Source organism: Pinus tabuliformis, chromosome 5_2, assembly GCF_031772625.1.
Source record: "Pinus tabuliformis cultivar Carrire ecotype Pingquan chromosome 5_2, CPIR1, whole genome shotgun sequence".
In the NCBI taxonomy this organism is placed as follows: domain Eukaryota; kingdom Viridiplantae; phylum Streptophyta; class Pinopsida; order Pinales; family Pinaceae; genus Pinus; species Pinus tabuliformis.
The window spans coordinates 1,053,284,785-1,053,298,254 of NC_142306.1; the positions used below are offsets into that span (position 1 = coordinate 1,053,284,785).

At 40.7% G+C, this 13,470-nt stretch overlaps 1 protein-coding gene and 1 pseudogene across 1 annotated transcript in view; one reads left to right on the plus strand and one right to left on the minus strand.

Annotated features, from left to right (window-relative positions):
- LOC149162853 (basal transcription factor complex subunit-like protein) overlaps window positions 1-13,470 on the plus strand; it is a 232,251-nt gene that overhangs the window by 13,501 nt on the left and 205,280 nt on the right. The gene's annotated exons all lie outside the window — the stretch shown is intronic.
- Window positions 2,278-3,137, minus strand: LOC149162854 (uncharacterized; annotated as a pseudogene).

The following is a 13,470-nucleotide window of genomic DNA, read 5'->3' on the forward strand; positions in this document are numbered from 1 at the left end:
ATGTCTCCTTTGCAGCTCTCTTAATGAAAACATAAATGTCCGTTGGCAAGGCAACAATATAATAATCTATAGTGCTAGAATTGTGAGGCTGTGTTTGGGGGGAACTTGTTCAATATACGGTTCAACCTTTGATTGAAATCTTTGACTTTCTCCTTTACCCCCATCTTTATATTTCCGAGCTCTTTTAACAACATGGTGGGAGTCTTATCATCCACAAATTTCTCCAAAACAGGTAGAGTATGATACCATGCTGTTGCTCTACCTTCTAAAGTGAAAGGAAAAAGCCTACAAGCAACATCATCGTACCTGTTACCACTCAAACTAGTAGAGGTCCTAGGAGCGGATCCTATAGAGCAACTACTAGGTTAAGGGGCAGCAACGAAGCGATAGCCCATAATCACCTCAACTAAGGCTCCCTGCTCTTTATAGACTTTCACCAATGGGAGGAGACCTGTATAAGAGGAATCACAATAATGAATATATTAATGAAAAGCTGAAGGGTGATTCCCAAGGCCTATTCACAAGAGAGACTCAATTATATAGCTTTCTTGCTCAAAAAGCAAGGTGATAGGCTCTCTAGGAAGGGTTAATAGGATCTTTGAGGCTAGGGTTTGGGAATATGTCTTGTCAAGAAGGTTCTTGGACCCAAGAATCCTTATGAAGAAATGGTCTTTATGCGATCTTTGTGGAATTAGAATTGTAAGGTTGCAAGACCACATGAGACTAAGTGGAATCAGAATTAGGTCAAGGATGTGGATTTGGTCAGCCAAGGATGGGCTTGACTTGATTATGGAAGAGAAGAGGACCAAAGGACAAATCTTCTTTCGAGAATTGAATGCAATGATCCAAATGGGGACTATAGCCAAGGGAAACCTAGGGGCAAGAAATGATCTTGGGCTTGCTATATCTCAAGATCCCATCGTAAAAATTTCTTGAAATTTGGAGAGCCTCTAGAGAGAACTCTAGCGCAGTTATGGACAACAGATCAAAGTTTTTTGATGGCTACGATGGGAGAAAAATGATGCCCTAGATGACCTATGGAGGCTAGGCCTAGAATGAGAAGGAGAGGTGAGAGAAATATTCTTTAAAAGTGATCACCTATGGAAGGATCAGTGCCTTATCCTTTGGGAGAGATGGAGTCAAAGAGAATTTGGTGTTTGGAAAAGATTTACCCAATCAAGGAGGCCTTCAAGCAACTTCGCATGGCATTAGGGCATGAGAGCAACTACTTAAGGTCTTTATACTTTGATATGCAATAATTGATGACTTATCAAGATATATTCAACAACAATAATCTCTAGGAACATTCACCCATTCATATATGGCCCATGCAATGAGGCAACATTACAAAAGATCAAAAAGTCCACAATTTCGCATGGAAAAGCAGTAAATTTTAGACTTACGTAGCAAAAATCCCAACAACATTTCATGTGACAAAGTAAATGAAGCAACAAAACTTATGGTTTGTTGACTATAATGTAAAAATACACAAAGGTATTTATAATAATAATTTATTAATTATAATATATATATATATATATATATATATATATATATATATATATATATAATGTACAAGTGATGTAGAATGTTACAATTAGGACCTGCTTATATACTAGGCAGGTGTCCCTTCACGATTGGGCATGTCTTTTAGATATACCTTTTCACTTAACTTAATGACTATTTAACATAATCAATATTTGATTATGTATTATTTACATTATTTATATTCATTTTATTTTAGGTAATTTATATTCGTAACATTGCCCCTTCCTTCAAAAGCTTTGTCCTCAAAGCTTATTGTCGGCAGTTTCCTTCACCTTAATCCTGAACAATTTTCTTCACTTGTGTTTTGTCATCTCGGCATATGTAACTCATCGTCACTAGTAGCTCAACTTGTATAATTCGCTGGTAACTCTGTTTTGAACCAGGGTTGTCTTTTTTTTTTATTATATAATAATATAATAATAATTTTATTTGTAATAATTTATTTATTTTAATTATAAAATTAAATTATAAAATTAATTTAACTATATTATTATCAATAATATATTGACCCCACTATAATGTTATGTATTATGTGTTATGTTATACGAATGAATGAACCGTCACGGTGGAATGAGGTAACGGTTGACCAAGGCATAGACCGTCGGGTGGAAGGACGGGTTATACATGGTTCGATGGTGGAGAAACCACGATGGTAGAGCAGTAAGTGTCGATGGTGGTTGCACTGTTATAGGTGGTCGGGTCGAGTCTGCGGAGCAAGCTTCGATGGTCCTAAAAGGATAGATGAAATACAAAATCGTAGGACTCACAACGCATCACTTCACCATCCTGAAAAGGAAAGATGAGGCTTGAGCGTTTTCCACACTTTAAGTGAGCACCACACAATTCTCCCACTTCTCGACAGATGGAACACTGCTGTGTAATATGAACATAGATTTTTTGGATGGTGTCTCCATCAAACTTGGAAGAGCAACAAATGCACCGTTTGAAAAGTCCACAAGATCATGCAAAGCAAAAAAGTCGCTACTCTCAATAAGATATCGCTGTGATCCAAGGCTGCGTTGTATAGAAGCTCAATAGGGGCAACAAATGCATAAAAGCATTCTAATCAGTTTCTTCCGCATCTCCATAACATGCACTAGTACAGGCACCCTTGAAAATATAAAAGGATTAACTGCACTGACATAGAGCATTGGCTGGTCATAAATGGAATCAAGATATGCCTTCACTAACTGAGAAACAGGGCAAGGAGTGAAATCCCAATGTTGCAGGACTCGGGCTGGAAGTACTGCAGTTTCGTTTGAATGGCATGAAGAGCAGAATAATTGTCCCATGTATTCACAAAGTTGAGGCTTCCCCCAACCAAGTGTTTGCACAAATTCTTCCATCAGGCTTTTTGCTACATCAAGGTGCTTGTAACAACCTGCACATGAATAGTGTTGTGCTTCCAACAACTGTTTCAAAGATTTATGAGGATGGGTTTGAACAATAAGCCTTATGGTCTTCCCGAAAGAAGAAGTTTCCTCATTATCACAGTGTTTGTAATCATTGGTAATGAACCCAGTATGTGACCCAGGTGATAGGCCTTCATGAGATTGGAAACTGGACCTTTCTCCTGATACTCTCTGCATATTTGCAGGTGCATGCCCTTCCAAACTGGCAGGTGACTCGAGAAAATTTCTTTGTGGTAAAAAAAACCAAAACAATGGTGGTGTTGAATCAAATGAACTTCCAACATGGAGAAGGGAGAGTAAGCATTCTTGAATAAGAACACTTCTTTCACTGACGACAGTAGGGGAAGCATTTCCAAATATCTTATAAGAGTCTTTTTTAACAAGTTCCCACTGAGAAGGGAGATTTCCCCTGCCTTGAGCAAAAAATGTATTTTTCAATTGATGGTAAAGACCAAGGTAATCACGAAATCTCCGCTCGATCTCCCATTGATTTCTTCCACTATGAACTCTTATTTGATATACAGTTTATTCCTTTACACCAACCCACCTTTTCCCAAAGGAAGCTCCTTTTCTTTGCTTTGCTCCAACCACTTCAATCAAATCAAACTTCTAGATATACTGCATGTGTGGATAGGTGTGAAAATTCCTAATCCTCAAGGAATCCCTACCGCAGCAAATCTGAATCTACTTCACCTACTTGATTTTAATATTCATTCATCAAGTTATTCTTTGAATACTGAAGCAAATTACTTCTGCAACCTACACAACTTTAAATTTGATTTACATGAAACATAAAACTGAGCAAAGAACAAGATACATAGGGTATAGTTATTTTTGGACACAATAGTCCCCGGAAAAACCCAATACGGGAAAACCGGTGCGGCAACTCTGACGGTTTTATTATTATGTAGTAGCGAAATCTGAATACATCACTGAATACCTCACAGGATTATTCAGTTACGAAGAGAAATACTGGCAGAAGCTTTGTGAGTTACCTCACACAATCATTGAGAAAAAGTTATGACTGTTCCGACTACTGGATGAGATGTCCTTGGCAGGTACTATGCTAGCTTTGCGTTGCCTCTATGCTGTCCCAGCGTCAACCCTTGCAGGCACTAAGTCACCCAGCTGGGAATTCGGTCAGAGGCCTAGAGTCACTGCTCTCAGCCTCTCGATCTCACACCCCGGCATCTGGCTGTTGAAACTAACCCTGTGTCACTTCTGCGTGGCACTTTTGGCCCTGCGTCAAGGCCTCTGGATCACTTACTGCCTCTCTCTGTTGATGTATATCCAGTTGAGAATCACTCTCTCCAGAAGCTACTATCCCTGCCCCTCAACTGCAAGATCTCCCTAATTGATTTTCCTCCTAAGAACTTCTCACCTCAGAAAATCGATTTCCTTCTCTCTGTCTGTTTCTAACTGAACCCCAAGCCTCCTCCTTATACTTTTCTCGTTGAGACTTCAACGACCGAGATTAAGTCTTTAATCAACGGTTAAGATTAAAACTTGACTTGATCCGCCTTCTAGATCATTCTCACCCATATTGTAGGAATTTACAGGGTAAGTTCCTCAGACAAAACACCAAAGGACACCGCTCACAAACAGATCACAGATCAATACACTAGTATTGTTGACATGGTTAAAACCCTCAAAGAGGGAAACAGTCCTCGGCCTGAGCCAACGCTGCCACTTCAGGCAATTTATTAATAAAAGAATGAAAATTTACATAAGCTTCTCTCATGAACGGTTACACTACAAATGACCCTCCATGCTCTTTAAATAGAGATTGGACCAATCGGGTGTTAAGCCACGGATCAAGTGTTGGTAATACTGAGGAGAGAATGAACCGTCGGATCACTACATATCGTGACCATCGGATTGTAAGTTACAAAAGTACATAGTAAAAAAACACACTTTACCTAACTCTACACTAGACCAAGTTATACTTAACTATTTCCTATGTGTCGGAATATCCTAACATCCCCCCTTAAGAACAACTTGGGATAGGATTGAAGGATGTACAAATATGACACAATAAGAGAAGGAAGGAGGCATTAGACCCTATCCCCCCTTAGTGACAACTTCCTGAACTCCAACCATAAATTGAAGTTTAGTAAAATTCGTCTTTGTGAGAGCCTTTGTAAAGATGTTTGCAACTTGATCATATGTTGAACAATATTGCACTTCAAGAACGTGGTCGTGAATGAGCTTTCTGATGAAGTGCATGTTCAGTTCAATGTGTTTGCTGTGCTAATGTTGGACTGGATCTTTGCATAGTTGAATGGCACTTTGATTATCACACCAAAGTGTAGTCGGATGCTGCTGCTAAAAGCCAAACTCTGACAGGATCTGACGAAGCCACAGGGCTTCCTTACTAGCTTCTACGACACCACGATACTCTGCTTCTGCTGAAGAAAGAGAAATGGCACTTTGTTTCTTGCAAGCCCATGTAATAGGTCCTGAACTAAGAGTGAACACATAACCTGTAGTAGACTTCCGATCATCAGGGTCACCAACCCAATCAGAATCAGTGAAACCAACCAATAGAGGAGATGCTTCTGCACTGTAATGAATCCCAAACTGAATTGTACCTTGAACATAACGAAGTATTCTTTTAGCTGCTTTCCAATGACTTTCATGTGGGTTTTGCATAAACCGAGCAATAAGGCCAACAACAAAGGAAAGGTCAGGATGAGTATGGGTCAGATAGAAAAGTTTTCCTACAAGTTGATGGTATAAAGTAGCATAAATTTAGGGGAAGTACAAGTGACTGAAAGTTTGGCTCCAAACTGATCTGGAGAAGGGGTTGGCTTACAATCTTCCATGTGAAAATGGCGTAGAAGATCACATGCATACTTGGACTGGGAAAGGGAAATACCTTCCTTGGATTTCAAGACTTGAAGACCAAGAAAATAATGCAAATGTCCTAAGTCTGTCATTTCAAACTTCTTTTTAAGGCTAGACTTCACATGGTTTATAAGGTTGGGATCATTGCCAGTAAGGATAAGATCATCAACATAAAGAACAAGAATGATAAGAGACTTGCCCACTTTCTTGGTGTAGACAGTATTGTTAGATTGACACCTAGCAAATTCAGTTTCTAAAAGAAAGCTATCCATTTTGGCATACCAAGCCCAAGGGGCTTGCTTGAGACCATAAAGGGATTTACTAAGCCGACATACAAGGCTGGAGTCTATTTGTATAAAGCCAATAGGTTGTTCCACATAGATTTCTTCATGCAAGGCCCCATGCAAGAGGCATATTTGACATCCATTTGATGGACTTCCCATTTGAAAGAGGCAGCAAGGGAAAGAACAAGGTGGATAGAGTTCATTTTGGCAACAAGGGAGAAGGTTTCAGTATAGTCAATGCCTTCAACTTGTGAAAAAGCCTTAGCAACAAGACGAGCTTTATGTTTATCAACTTTTCTATTTGGTCCATACTTGGTTCTGTAAACCCATTTGCATCTAACAAATTTTCATCCCTTTGGAAGGGGAATAAGATCCCATGTATCATTTTCCAATAATGAACGATATTCTTCATTCATAGTTGCGTCCCAATTTGGATGGCCTGAAGCTTCTGCAAAGGTGTCAGGATCATAATTCGCTGAAGCTTGAGCTAGTAAAGAAGAGGCTCTATCGAACTGAGAATGTGTACGTCGCTGATCTGTAGGATCACCGACAAGAGCACCTGCTGCATCCCGAGTAGCACGAACCCATTTTGGAAGCTGAGGAGCTGAAGGAGGATCCTGAGAAGGTGGGGGAGGATTGTCATCCTCACTATCATCATCTGAAGAAGAAATATTTTCAGAAGTAGAAGGGATAGAGAGAGGTGGCACATCCGCCGAACTAGGCTCGTAGGCCGATATATTTTCAACAAACTTTACATCTCTTCTAATGATAACATTTTTGGACTTAAGTGGAATAAGTCTGTATCCTTTGACATCTTCAGAATATCCAACAAAAATACATTTTTCACTCTTAGGTTCTAAAGCTTTATGTTTCTCATTTGGAATATGGGCCCATGCTTCACTTCCAAAAACACGAAAATGACTTACATCTAGTTTAATTGAGCTCCATGCTTCTTCTGGAGTGATATTATGTAAAACCTTAGTAGGAGTGTGATTTATTATGTAATTTGCACAGTTAATTGCTTCTGCCCAAAAATTAAGACTAAGTCCTTTAGATTGAAGCATACAATTGGCCATTTCCTTTAAGGTGTGATTCTTCCTTTCAGCTACACCATTTTGTTGTGGAGTATATGGAACAGTATGTTGCATTTGAATTCCATTCTCAGTGCAAAAGTTGATGAATTTGTTGTTAACATATTCTCTGCCATTATCAGATTTTAGCTTAAGGATTTGATGTCCAGATTGTTTTTCAACAAAGGCCTTAAAGGCCGAGAACATGTTAAATACTTCACTCTTGAGTTTTAAGAAGTATGCCCAAGTGCATCTGGAGAAATCATCAATTAAAGTTAAGAAATACTTGTAGCCAGAGAATGAAACAACTGGAAGTGGACCACATAAATCACTATGCACAAGTTGTAAAGGGGCTGAGGCATGCCAAAAGGCACGTTTTTCAAAACCATCCTGATGATGTTTTCCGAGTACACATTCGGAACGAACACCATCTCTGCAAGATACCATTAGAAGACCTGTCACCACATTTTCTTTACGTAGATTCTGAAGGGAGCGATAGTTTAAGTGACCAAATCGCTCATGCCAAAGTTTTCTCACTTCATCATTACGAGCAACAAATACGGAGGGAAGATTTGATGACCCAAAGTTGTTAAACTTATACAACCTTGTAGAATCATCAGCAACGCGAGTAGCTAAAATCTGTTTAGGATCTCTTAGGTCCTTAATTACAATATCGCGAGGTGAAAATTCAATGATTTTACCTTCACCTGAATGAGTTATCTGATATACAGATAGAAGGTCGCAGGATAAGGTTGGAACACATAATACATCACTGAATTGACCATTGTCTATATGAACAATTCCAATCCCTACAACACTAAGAGATCTATCATCACCAACATATATATTTTTGGTGTTACAATCATTTAAAGAAGAAAACATGGCTTTGTTTTTGGCCATTTGATAAGAAGCTCCAGAATCAATGAGCCACTCATGAGAATGAGAAGAAGAAGATACATTTAGTGCATATCCAGACCGATATGCTTGACAACCACATACAGAAAGTGCTATTCTTGAAGATGAAGTTGAAGTTGTTGAGTGCTCCAAATGGATGTTATGCTTCTTCATTGCTGCTTCCAAGGCTTCCATCTTCTTAAAGCATTTGGATTCTAAGTGGCCATCTCGATTACAAAAGTGGCAATGTCTATTAGTCTTCTTCCCTTTGTTTTTATTTGCATTATCATTTTGTTGAAATGATTTTTCATTTTGAGACTGAAATGGCTTAGGACCATTCTTTTTAGGATACGACTTCTTAGGATTCTTTGAATTTGGTTGCTGCTTTGCGGTTAAGGCTTCTTAGAAGAATTTCCAAGATTAAGAAGACCAAGATGTAAGAGTTTTTCTTGTTTTCTTATTAAAGAATCACAAAAGGCATCAAAGGAAGGGGACTTGTAGTCTTGTCCTTGAGAAATGAAGGCTTCTCTTGTAGAATGGAAGGTGGAAACAAACACAGAGTAGGCTGGTCCCAACTTAGTAAGAATGGAATAGATAAGGTTACCATCTTCTCTCTTAACCTTAACACCTTCCAAGAGAAGTCTAAGGGTCTTGAACTTGGACAAAAAATCTTCATTGGAAGAAAAATTATTGGGGTCCAATGTAAGCAACTCATTTTTGAGTACTACTCTTCATTGAGCATCACCTCAATCATCCGGCATCGGTCCTGGTGCTGATGCTAGGCCTGCTGCCCAACATCCTTTGTACAATTGCATCATGTATTGCTACCCATGGCCTTGCCACTGCGACTACTGCATCCGTATGGCAACCCCTCTCATCATGTTGCATCGTGCTGCCCATAGCACTGCCACTGCTAACTGCTACACTGTAACTCAGTTACTGAGAAGTAAGTAATTGATCTCCCAACTCTGACTTCTCTGTTAGGCTAGAGACACCGACGATGCTGAAACTCCTTTTGTCACTGACAAGTGCTCCCTCTTTGACCTCTGTGCTGCTGCAACAACTCCATGCATCTTGCATTGCTGCCTCACGCTGGCCTGGGACTCCTGCACTGTAGCTCCCTCTGTCGCTCCATCTGGATCTGTCTCTAGTGACATCCGCCAGTACTGCTACTCCTCTTCAGGGCTCCCGTAGCAAGGTATAATCCAAGAGGCTGGGTACCTCGAGGATCCTTCCCCTCATCGCTTGTAGTCCATTTGACTACAACTTGATGTCTCCCCACTTCCTCTCAAGTGGCGTGTGAGCACTCATGGCACAGTCATCATCTGTCTCCACTTCCTTCTCCGCCCTTGCTGGCGCAGCCTTGGTCTCAAAAGCCTCTCCCTTGCTCTTCTTCCTCAGACACTGGCTCACATGGTGACCCAGTTCCCCACAGTGGAAGCATTTGACCTTGGAGAGGTCCTTCTTCTTCCGTTTCTCCTGCTTTCCCTTAGATGCTAGGGCAACATCCTCCTCTTCCTTGTTGATTCTGACCCCCTTGGCCCTGCTTCTTGCCTTGGTCAGCCTTCTGATCTCTTCTTGGCGAAGCGCTGTCCACAGTTCCTCCCAATTTGGAAGGGTCTACCTGCCCAGTATGCTCTGGACAAACACCTCCCAGTCTTCTGAGACTGCGTTTAGGGCTGACCTCACCACTAATTCTTGATTCGGCGTGGCCCCTATGGAAGTCAGCTGATCCTGGATCTGCTTCAATCAATTGAGGAAGGTGTCAATCTGTTCTCCCTTCTGAATTTGGTACGACCGCTGCTGATTTTCTAGTAGCATCTTCCTCTGCACGGAAGTTTGTTGATACAATTTCGTCAGGGCTTCCCACATCGCATTTTCCGTTTCCTTTTCAGCAATATGTGGTACTACATGGTCCTTGACCTCGTCTTGACCTCGTCAAGGATGATGCTCTTGGCCCTCGCCATTTCCTCCTCGTACTTGTCGTTCTCAACCGGGTCAATTGGGATCACTATTGTCTTTAAGGATAAGTGCTTGAGACGATTCCTGTCTAGAACAAACAAGATTCTGGCCTTCCAGACTACGAAGTTTGAGGCTCCGTCCAGTCTATCATGGTCTCTTACCCTGTTCACTGCCATTTTGTTGGTCATCTACTTCCTTCTTGGAAGTTCTCGGTGTGACTCCCTCTAAGCCTCGATTTCCCTCCTGGAAACCCCTCTGCCAATGTCGAGATGCCCCCACTCCGATTGCAAAAAACAACTCTTAGGCTTGCTTTTTTCTCAAAAACTCTTTTCAGAGTAACATAAAAAGTGACAAACCTTGTATCACAAGGCCTCAACAACTCTTTTGATGCATTCTTCCTATATATGCTCAAAGTGAGACGATGGTTGATGATGAAGTTTGCAATTGTTTTGGCTCTTCGGATTGTCTCATTAACCCAAGGAAATTTGGCTAAGTCATGCAACATTAAATCCAAGCAGTGAGCTGCACAAGGGGTCCAATAAATGTGATTATACTTTTCCATAATCAACTTCCCTGCACCAACACAATTTGATGCATTATCTGTAATAACATGGACCACATTTTTCTCCCCAACCTCTTGAATTGCTTCATCCAAAATTGCAAAAATAAAGTCTGATGTCTTCCCTTGATCAATTGCATTTACTGCCTTAAAGAAAAGTACCGCTTGAGGACTATAAACAAGCACATTGATCAATGGGCGATGACACAAATTTGACCAAACATCACTCAAAATTGTGCATCTTGTAAGCTTCCAAGACTCTTTAATTTGAACCAACTTTCCTGTCACTCTGTCTTTTGTTTTCTATAGCAAAGTCCTTAAAGCTTCAGATCTGGGAGGAACATATCCCTTCCCAAAATCAATGGCCTTTTTAATTACATTTTTAAAATATGGATTCCTCGCCACATTAAAGGGAATTGCTCATGCATAAAAGAATTCTGCAACAACATCATCAACTTCTTGTCTCTCAACAAGTTTCTAGAATTGATTTAATGTTTTGGTTCCACTTGTTGTTACTTGAGTAAAACTTGATCCACCAATGGTTGAGATTGAATTAATGTTGTTGGAGGAAGACATGGCAATCTCTCTCTTAATTTGTTGCCTCTTATTTTCCCTTTTCTTCTTTTCCATCTTTGAAGTGAAATAGTCTTTCTCCACTACGGTTTTTTGTTCATCAGAGATCTTAGTGCAGCCTTCAACACCATCTCCACTTCCATTGCTAATACTGACAAGGTGATCCATTGCTCTAATTAAAGAGCTAGTGAATTGATGTCCACATAGTTGACAAAAAAGATTTTTCCCCTCTTTTTTTGATAAAATTCCATGCTACAACAGTTGATTTTGGGGGTGCCATTGAAATTTGAAGGTTCTAAACTTCTGATTTTTGAAGACTGAGGTGAAGACTTGAAGCCTGAAATGTGTGCATTTTTTTTTAATTTACATTTTAATTGGTTTTATATTTTTTTTGTAGAATGAAATTATGAAACTATAGTTTATAAAATAAATTTAATGAGTTTGGATCTCTCAGGCTGAAGCTTGAGAGTCCAGACACTATATTAAAAAATACTAGTAAATTGTAATTTGTGACTTACTGATAAATTGTATTTAACTGATAAAAAAAATGTGTATTTTAATTTTTGACTTACTTGGAGGCTAGAGTTTGGATGGTGCGGCTTGCTGAAGGCTGCTTACGGGATGGGGAGACTGGAGTCTGGATGCTGTCGACCTGCGGTGCAGTGTGCGCTCGCCGCTCAGTGCTACTGCTAGTGCTGTCACTGCTCAATGGCGACTCACTTCTTTGTCAGTGGTCACGAGAGGGCCGATGCTGTGTATGCCTGCAACGTCTCTGTCAATGGTCACGAGAGGGCCGAGGCTGTGTATGTGTGCAACGTCGTGCGATTTGTGGAATGAAACAAAACAAAACCCGCGGAGAGCGACACTGTGCCTGTCACTGTGTTTTGGATTTATGAAATAAAACAAAACAAAACCCGCGGGAGAGTGCCGCTGTCACTGTGTTTTGATTTGTGAAATAAAACAAAACCAAACCCACCCTCCGCGGCATACATAAACAACGACAATTTTTTTAAAATTTTTAAACAGCGAAAAAAACGAAACCCTAACTTAGATGGGCCCATATAAAAATCATTTTTTTAAGACCATATTAAATCGAACCTCAATGAACTTAATGGTGAATTTAATGAAGTTCGGCGATTAAGTTCGAGGTTCGAATTCGGGTTCGAGTTCGTCATTTTGTTCGGCGAACCTGATTGAACAAATTCGAATTCGGTTGAAGTTCGACGAATTTCGAATCCCTAGGATTAAATTCGCCGAACCCGGTGACTTAGGCTAACACTACCACTGCTAACACTACATTGGTACTGCAATTCAGTTGCTGAGAGAAGCAACTGAAAAACATCCAAAATTAATTGAACTTCACTGTGTTAAGCATAATACCATGAATGTTGGAATTTGACTGCTCTAGTCTCTGACCCTCTGAAACTTGTACGCTGCTGCTGACTTCTACACTGTGGCATCTGCATTGATGCCAACCTTGCTCTGTGCTGATCAGTGTCTGGTCTTTGGCTACTGCATCTATCTCTCCAAACAATCCACTGCATCATCTCACACTAAGTCCATCTCGCTACTGTTGAATCTTGGGCACCCGTAGTAAGGAATTGATCCAAGAGGTGGACTCCTCAAGGATCTTGCCCGTATGTAGTCCTCTCGACTACAGCTCAATATTGCCCCATCTCCCTCCTGGAGATGCGTGGGCACTCATGGCAAACTCATCTTCATCAATCTTTGCTGAAGCAGCCTTAGGATCATGTTTCTCATCGTTATCCTTTTGCTTCAAAGGACACTGGGATGCAAAGTGGCCCATCTCGCCACATCTGAAACATTTCACCTTCGAAATGTCCTCCTTCCGCTTTCGCTTCTGCTGCCCCTTCGATGCTAGAGCTGCGTTCTCCTCCTCCTCCTTTGTCTTCGTGCCACTCCCACTGCTGCCATTGAGGTTGACCTTTACTAGGTCCCTCCTTAATTCCTCCTGTTGAAGGGTTGCCCACTTCTCCTCCCATCAAGGTAGTCTTTCCGTACCCAATATGCTTTGGATGAAGACTTGCCATTCATCTAAGACTCCATTTAGGGCTATCCTTACCATCGCAGTAATCTAAGGAGTAGACCCCACTGTAGCAAGTTGGTCTCTAGTGTCCTGAAGACGTTGAAGATAGGAGTTAACCCCTTCTCCTTTCTGCATCAATGTCCGCTGCAACTTCTGTTCTAGGTATATATTCCGTTATTCAGAAGAGCATTCATACAGTGAAGACAAGGCTTCCCACATCTCTCGCGCTATATCCTTTCCCTGCAAGTGTGAGACCACATGATCTCGAACTCCA